Source organism: Uranotaenia lowii, chromosome 2 (assembly GCF_029784155.1).
Source record: "Uranotaenia lowii strain MFRU-FL chromosome 2, ASM2978415v1, whole genome shotgun sequence".
In the NCBI taxonomy this organism is placed as follows: domain Eukaryota; kingdom Metazoa; phylum Arthropoda; class Insecta; order Diptera; family Culicidae; genus Uranotaenia; species Uranotaenia lowii.
The window spans coordinates 28426143-28435445 of NC_073692.1; positions in this window are offsets into that span (position 1 = coordinate 28426143).

Here is a 9303-nt window from a genome sequence, read left to right on the forward strand (position 1 = left end):
AGAGATAAGAAAAACATAAAGAAATAATCCAAACGATTGTTATAATCCATGTTTCACAAAATTCTTTCCGCGAATCTAAAGTTTCTTAAAAAACTTATTCACAGTCTTATTATTGATTTTTTTTCTCATATTCAAAATGTTTCACTGCTTTTTATATCACATTTTTCAAAAAGCGTTAAATCAAGTGTAGTATTAGATAAAGCCCGTTAAATTATTTAAGATGTTATTGGAAACAAAATAAAATTTGTATTTTTCCATAATGAAAATATCACTACTTCCATCGCAATCGTACACACCATCGGTACAATTCATGAGATAGTATAATGGTTAGTTATTTATTCAATTTCGTTGTTTCGGAAAACTTTAGTTGCGGGATGTTAAGCGGAAGTTCATTTTGTATGAATTATTGGTGTTGGTGTTATTGGTGTTAACGGGTTATAGTGATTACTCCATTTCACAGTGGATGTCTCCTTTTTAAATTATCAATAATATATTATTATTTCTCAATTACTGCTCACTACATTTATCGTATTTATGATGGTTTATACATTTATTCATATTTTTCAGCATATGTTCATATTATTCATTATTTTCATATTTATCTTGGTTGTTATATATTATTGCATACTATTTTACAAAATTGTTATATTCTTCTTTCATTTTTTTATATTTCAACTAATCTATTTATATAAATTGAATTTATTTATTTTTCAGAGGGAATGCATCTGGGGATAACCCAAAGAAACTTTTACAAGCGGAGTGGTAGCCAACCATTGTAGGTTTCTAAGGGTTGGATGTCTTCCCTCGACGAACCATCGGCCGTGGAAGCCTTCGGGCCAACCACACAGACATAGGCAGGACCTTGCTACCGATGGGGGACCCATACATACATACATACATACATACATCAAAAATTAAAGGTACAAATATTTAATATTCAAAGTTTTCGTTCTTTCATCTTTTTAACGTTTCGCAAATCAAATTTCCAATAAAACTGAATTTTGGATTTTATTTGGAGATCATTCTTTCCATTCAGTTTTCCAATTCAAATTACATATTTTAGATAGCAATGAAAAAGTTTCAATATATTTAAAAATCATATTTGCTAATAAATTTGTTTCATTTTGTTTCAAAAACTATCATTCATTAGTATAATTTACTATTTAGAGACTAATATTCTGATTTACATAAATTTTCGATTGAATTCCTATCTCGACACCACCTGAATAGGTACCGACAATTCTCACCTAAAATCGTCACCTGAATGCGACGATTCTCACCCACGGTGACTACGAGAATAGGGTAAGAACTCACAAAGTTCATCCGAAGTGACAATCCTCACCTAAACCGACTGCTGGAATAGAGTGACTTGGGTGACTCGACTATAAATCACGTCACGCTAGGTGCAGAATAAGGGCCGATGTCTCCGTCTCGTCAATACTTTGGCCATCCCGATCAGTTAAGCTTGCCAGATTGCCCGGATTTATCCGGGTTTGCCCGGATATTTGATGCAAAATTTCGAGAAAGTCCGTTCCGGCCCGGTTGCCCGGATATCGTGAAAAAAGTCCGGATATTGCCCGGATTTTTTCACAATTTTCACAAAGAAACCAAAAAAAAATCAAAGTTCTTGAGTAAGTTTCAGCAAAATCGATTAACGGTACGAAAATTTTCAACGGTTGTTTAAAATAATTTCGCTGATTTACTTTTATAAACCTTTAAATATTTAAGTGTTCCAAAAACTTTTTGGAAGTCTGCAATTACATTAATAAAATATTAATTTCATTGTTTTTTGCATTTTTTCTTTGCTTTTATATATAATAACACCTTAATTTTGCCCGGTTTTTGCCCGGTTTTCGGATTTGAAAAATGGAAATACATACATGCCCGGATTTTGCCAGGTTTTTTTTGAAAAAATGCCCGGAATTGCTAGGCCCGGATGGGAGTGAAAAAAATTCTGGCAACCTTACGATCAGTGTCATACTAATCAGCCGAAAACGTTTTGTATTAAATCTTGCAATAGGTTTGTTCGTCGATAATAATGTACGCCGATTTTCCACCCAACATTTGATCATATAATCTACAGAATTGACAGAAGCAGGATGTTTTTGACTAGGTTTTGGCTTCTTCAACTTCTTTTATGTCTTTGGACCTTATCTTACCTGGGCACGATGGACGGAGCTGATAGGGGATCTAAGTTTTTGTTCAAATCCTGAATTAAGCCTGTCTTCCGACTGACGTAAGAACGCATGACTTTCCGGTCCAAAATGTTGTCCACCGGACCCAGTTTACCGACCAAATGGAGGGCATTTTCTATCAGTCGTCTTAAACATTTTATTTGGAGTCTATTTTTTCAAAACCGCAAATGGTTTTGACCTAAAATTTCAGACATAAATATAACTTTCTTTTTATTTAAAAATGCATCCAAATTCCCTAAAAAAAAAGCAAAAAGAAATTAAACGTTTTTCTCCGAAATTAAAATTACTTTTATTTTTTGATAAAATTGATCATTGATTTAAAACCTTTTATTTGAGTATATCTAATAAACTTTGCCTTGGCCATTTTCTTTAGTTTTCGGCTGTATTTAAATAATAAAAAAACCTCTTAACCCTTCATTTCGTGAATTTTTATTTTCCCTTAATAATCATTTTAAACAGTTGGAAATGATAGGTACACCACGAAAAAAAAAATAAAAATAAAATATTTTTTCCCTATGTCATGCATTAATTGTTGCAAAATTGTTACTTTATGAAACGAAAGGTTAAGATTTTCGATAGTCAAAAAATTATCAAAAATATGTTTTTGCCTTTCTTACAGAAAGGTATAGTTATCGGTCGATTTGGGAGATCATTAATTATGGTTCTTAGATATACCTTTATAGGTACCTATCTAATCAGCTCGACGAGTTCTGATGATGTCTGTGTATTTGTGTGTATTTGTGTGAATTTTTGTAAACTTTGTTCTCGACGTTTTTGTGAAACTGAGCAGTACAATAAAAATGATTTTTATCTTGAAAAATTTGTTTTTTTTTCTTCTTCAACCTATAAAAGAAAGAAAAAAATACAAAATAGTTTGAAAAAAATTTTTTCATAGTAAATATCAAAAATCATCACTCCAAAAAACGTGTTAATTTGGCTTGCTAGCCACAACCAGCAATCACTAAAATCAAGATTATCGTATATATGACGTCAAATTATATGTGACGTCATAGATACGCGCTTGCTATCAAAAAGTATGGATCTGTCGATGTGTGGAAGGGAGAACAGACAGGCTTCACTCCCACTCAGATTCGATGTCATTATGACAGAAACCGTGCGGGAGGAAGACGACAACTAAAACTTTCCCAACCAATCTTTAATTTTATTAATTTTAATGGTTCAGTTTGCGACCGAACCATTCCAAAAATTTCGGAGCCGGAGTTCCGAATTATTAAAGGTTAAAGTGGTTTTCACCAAGGGGTACGACCCCGAAAATAATGAAGTCGTTGATGAGTACGTCATGCCCACACAGCATGGTACGAAAGCGATAGTAACTTCGCCCAACATTATATTCAGGCACAGATTGCTCTGAGAAGGGGAAAACAACACGGGTACGCGGACGATGTATGCACATCCTCTCATCTTCTCACGTGCCGTTCGTGCTTACGAAGCTTTTTCTTAAGCAGCAACGACAGGAGAGTATTTCGCCCGTGGAAGCAAATTGAATCCAATAAGACAAATGCTACTGAATCCTCTCGAGCTTTAAGCTCTCGGGCTTGTTTTTTTGTTCCCTTTTCTCTTCAGATCTAACGTTGCGTTGTTGTTGTTGGGGTTGGTGTCTAGAGAAAAACGATGACGGCTTGGAGGTCAATCTGAACTTTCACTTGCTGAAGCCAATGGAAGATGACAACCAAACAGTAGCGCCACCAAGCCCTCCATAGTAGAGTTTGAAGTATTAGGGATTTTTTTTGGAACATGCATATCATGCTAAAAAGCTAATAATCATTATTGACAAAGTTGAAGAAACATGAAAGAACTCCGAATTAACCATTTTCGCCAGGTTGACCAAATACAAAAATGACAAAATCGACAAAATTGACAAAATAGAAAAAAATTGACTAAATAGACCAATTTCACTAAATTGACGAAATTGACAAACTTGACATAATTCATTGATTTGACAAAATTCACTTAGTTGAAAAAATCATAAAATTGATAAAATTTATAAAATTGACAAAATCGAGAAAATTGTCAGAATTGACGATGACAAAATGGACAAAATTCACTGAATTGACAAAATTGACAAGATTGATAAAACTGACAAAATTAACAAAATTGACAAAATTGACAAAAATAACAAAATTGACAAAAGAGATGACAAAATCGACAACATTGACAAGATTGATAAAACTGACAAAATCGACAAAATTGAAAAAATGGCTAAATTAACGATGACAAAATCGACAAAATTCACTAAATTGACAAAATTGACAAGATTGATAGAACTGACAAAAATCGACAAAATTGACAAAATTGGCTTAATTCATTGATTTGACGAAATTCACTTAGCTGAAAAATCATAAAAATTGATAATATTTATAACTATGACAAAATCGACGAAATTCACTGAATTGACAAAATTGACAAGATTGATGGAACTGACAAAATTGAAAAAAAAATACTAAATTTACGATAACAAAATCGACAAAATTCACTAAATTGACAAAATTGACAAGATTTATAATACTAACAAAAATCGACAAAATTGACAAAATTAACCAAATTGACCAAAATGACCAAATTGTCAAAATTCACTAAATTGACAAAGGCAAAATCGACAAAATTCACTTATATTTACAAAATTGACAAAATTGACAAAATTGAAAAGATTGACAAAATTGACTGGCGAAAGTTACAAAATTGACCCAATTGACCAAATTTACCAAATTTACAAGATTGACAAATTGACAAAATTGACAAACTTGACAGAATCGAAGAAAATTGACAAAATTGAGAAAATTGGCCAAATTGACAATGACAAAATCGACGAAATGCAATTTATTGACAAAATTGGCAAAGCTGTCAAAATTGACAACATTGACAAGATTGACAAAATTGACTTATTTGATAAAACTGACAAAATTGACAAAATTGACAAAATTAACAAAACTGACCAAATTGACAAATTTGACAAAATTGACAAATTTGACAAAATTGACAAATTTGACAAAATTGACAAATTTGACAAAATTGACAGAATTTTCAAATTAGAAAAAGTTGACAAAATCATGAAAATTGTTAAAATCGACAAATTAACAAAATCTAGAAAATTGGTTAAATTGACAAAATTTACTGAACTAACATTGCTGACAAAATCATGAAAATTGATAAAATTGACATTATTGACAAAATTTAAAAATGACCAAATTAACAAAATGAACGAAATAGACAAAATCAACAAAACAGAATAAAAATCTCAAAATAACAAAATTAAAAATACTACGCTTTCAAAATTTTCAATATTTTTAATTTTCAAAATCTATTGTTCCGATTTTATACATTTTGGTATCGTATTTTACTCTAGCATTTGAAATTTTATCCAATAATTTTATCTATGTATTTGTTTCCTCTACTTGAGAAGTTGAATTATTTGAAATACATGGTCAGGCATCTTTTTTCAAATTGTATTCTTAATTTTTATACCCCTTCCATTTTGAAGATATCATATGCTGTAACTCCAAAAGGAGTAAATTGAGTGAGATAATAATATCATAGAAACGGAATCATACATGATATTCCAGAATCTAGGCATTCAAAAAGGTTAATTTATATGAAAATTATGATTATAAAAAAATACTTTTATCCTAATAAAAACTTTGAATCTTTATTTCCTAAATTCATTTTGGATTTATTGCGTATGAAATTCATTAATCATAATTTATAGTTCATTTTGTTTTATATGTACCCAAATATAATTTACAGGCTGTAAGAAAGGCTACAATCCACTGTAAAGTGTATTAAATCGGGTTTTTTTTTGTGTCTTTATTAAAGAGACTTTCAGCCTTTGGCTGGTTCGTCTCTGGAAAGATATGTTTTTGATAAAGGGTATACGGAAAATCGTTTATAAAATCTCTATTTTTATCGTTTTTGAGCAAATTTACTGTTCAGGGAAAATAATAAAATATTTAAATTTTTTGTTAAAAACGCAGATTTTAGTGGTGGTATAGAGTTAGCGCTTTTCAGTTTTCGTCAGTTTTGTCCTTGGACCACAATCTATCACGTAAGCGATAGATATTTATCATTCTCACACTGAAGTGATATTCTCACTATTGATGTTCTCATTATCGTGGGATATTCTGAGCAATCCACTCAGAATAACTGGCAACACTGTAGAGTTATCACAAAACTATTTTGAGTTGTTTCAGTTAGGCGTGTGACGATGTAAACATTTGTACCGTATTTATTATCATCATCATCTGCCATACGCAATCATCGATGATCAATCGCTAATGTTCTCAATAGGAGATATTAACCAAACAGTAGCGCCACAAAGTCCTCCATAGAAGAGTTAAGAGAATTTGGGAAGCTTTTGGAACCAGGCATATAATTAAAAGGAAATTAGCTCCTAATATTATTTTTTAATAATTAATGGGCAAAATTTTGTCATTAGAAGGTACTTACAAGAAACGCCGACGGAAACACATTTGATTTATTACAAAAAAATTACGAAAAATGTGCAAACAGCTCTCACATAAGAGCAGACAATTCAGAACTGCATTTTCATAAATGAAATACAACTCTTAAATAAACCACATTTTTGCCTTTCTTACAGAAAGGTATAGTTATCGGTCGATTTGGGAGATCATTAATTATGGGTCTTAGATATACCTTTATAGGTACCTATCTAATCAGCTCGACGAGTTCTGATGATGTCTGTGTATTTGTGTGTATTTGTGTGAATTTTTGTAAACTTTGTTCTCGACGTTTTTGTGAAACTGAGCAGTACAATAAAAATGATTTTTATCTTGAAAAATTTGTTTTTTTTTCTTCTTCAACCTATAAAAGAAAGAAAAAAATACAAAATAGTTTGAAAAAATTTTTTTCATAGTAAATATAAAAAATCATCGCTCCAAAAAACGTGTCAATTTGGCTTGCTAGCCACAACCAGCAATCACTAAAATCAAGATTATCGTATATATGACGTCAAATTATATGTGACGTCATAGATACGCGCTTGCTATCTAAAAGTATGGATCTGTCGATGTGTGGAAGGGAGAACAGACAGGCTTCACTCCCACTCAGGTTCGATATCATCATGACAGAAACCGTGTGGGAGGAAGACGATAACTAAAATTTTCCCGGCCAATATTAAGTTTTTTTCATTTTAATGGTTCAGTTAGCAACCGAACCATTTCAAAAATTTCGGAACCAGAGTTCCGAAGTATTAAGGGTAAAAATGGTTTTCACCAAGGGGTACGACCCCGAAAATAATAAAGTCGTTGATGAGTACGTCATGCCCACACTGCATGGTACGAAAGCGATAGTAACTTCGCCCAACATTACATTCAGACACAGATTGCTCTGAGAAGGGGAAAACAACACGGGTACGCGGACGATGTATGCACATCCTCTCATCTTCTCACGTGCCGTTCGTACTTACGAAGCTTTTTCTTAAGCAGCAACGACAGGAGAGTATTTCACCCATGGAAGCAAATTGAATCCAATAAGACAAATGCTACTGAATCCTCTCGAGCTTTAAGCTCTCGGGCTTGTTTTTTGTTCCCTTTTCTCTTCCTCTCTTCAGATCTAACGTTGCGTTGTTGTTGTTGGGGTTGGTGTCTAGAGAAAAACGATGACGGCTTGGAGGTCAATCTGAACTTTCACTTGCTGAAGCCAATGGAAGATGACAACCAAACAGTAGCGCCACCAAGCCCTCCATAGTAGAGTTTGAAGCATTTGGGATTTTTTTTGGAACATGCATATCATGCTAAAAAGCTAATAATCATTATTGACAAAGTTGAAGAAACATGAAAGAACTCCGAATTAACCATTTTCGCCAGGTTGACCAAATACAAAAATGACAAAATCGACAAAATTGACAAAATTTAAAAAAATTGACTAAATAGACCAATTTCACTAAATTGACGAAATTGACAAACTTGACATAATTCATTGATTTGACAAAATTCACTTAGTTGAAAAAATCATAAAATTGATAAAATTTATAAAATTGACAAAATCGAGAAAATTGGCAGAATTGACGATGACAAAATGGACAAAATTCACTGAATGGACAAAATTGACAAGATTGATAAAACTGACAAAATTAACAAAATTGACAAAAATAACAAAATTGACAAAAGAGATGACAAAATCGACAACATTGACAAGATTGATAAAACTGACAAAATCGACAAAATTGAAAAAATAGCTAAATTAACGATGACAAAATCGACAAAATTCACTAAATTGACAAAATTGACAAGATTGATAAAACTGACAAAAATCGACAAAATTGACAAAATTGGCTTAATTCATTGATTTGACAAAATTCACTTAGCTGAAAAATCATAAAAATTGATAATATTTAGAACTATGACAAAATCGTCAAAATTCACTAAATTGACAAAATTGACAAGATTGATAAAACTGACAAAATTGAAAAAAAAATTACAAAATTAACTATGACAAAATCGACAAAATTCACTAAATTGACAAAATTGACAAGATTTATAAAACTGACAAAAATCGACAAAATTTCCAAATTAACCAAATTGACAAAAAAAAACCAAATTGTCAAAATTCACAAAATTCACAAAATTGACAAAGACAAAATCGACAATATTCACTATATTTCAGTGATTGAAATCCTCACCAATTTTCTCATCAGAGGCATTCAAAATACACGCTCTGTCTGAGGCTTCGCATAGCTATACAGGAGACGATACATATACATTCATTCAAACCTCCCCCCATGAGGAGGATCTGCTCTGAGAGATACTATTCGTTTGCTGCCCCGAACGAACTCTCTCAACGTTCGGTTGCTACATGATGCATGAAGAAGACGAGGCACACATACTCATTTACGTTGTTGAATTTGAATAACTCCAGCCGGTAGCTGTCGTTGATGAGAACATCTTCAACCTCGCCGCAAAGGTTGAGGCAACAACAAAAACAACCCAATTTATTGCAATGCACAGGCCCGCAACGTATAATGCAAAGAGGGGGGAGGAAAAAGAAACGAAAAAACTAGCTGCCTGCGTGCGGTTGCTGTGCAATAATAGCAATAGCAGAAAAACCTCACGCATCCGATCCAGGCACAAACAAG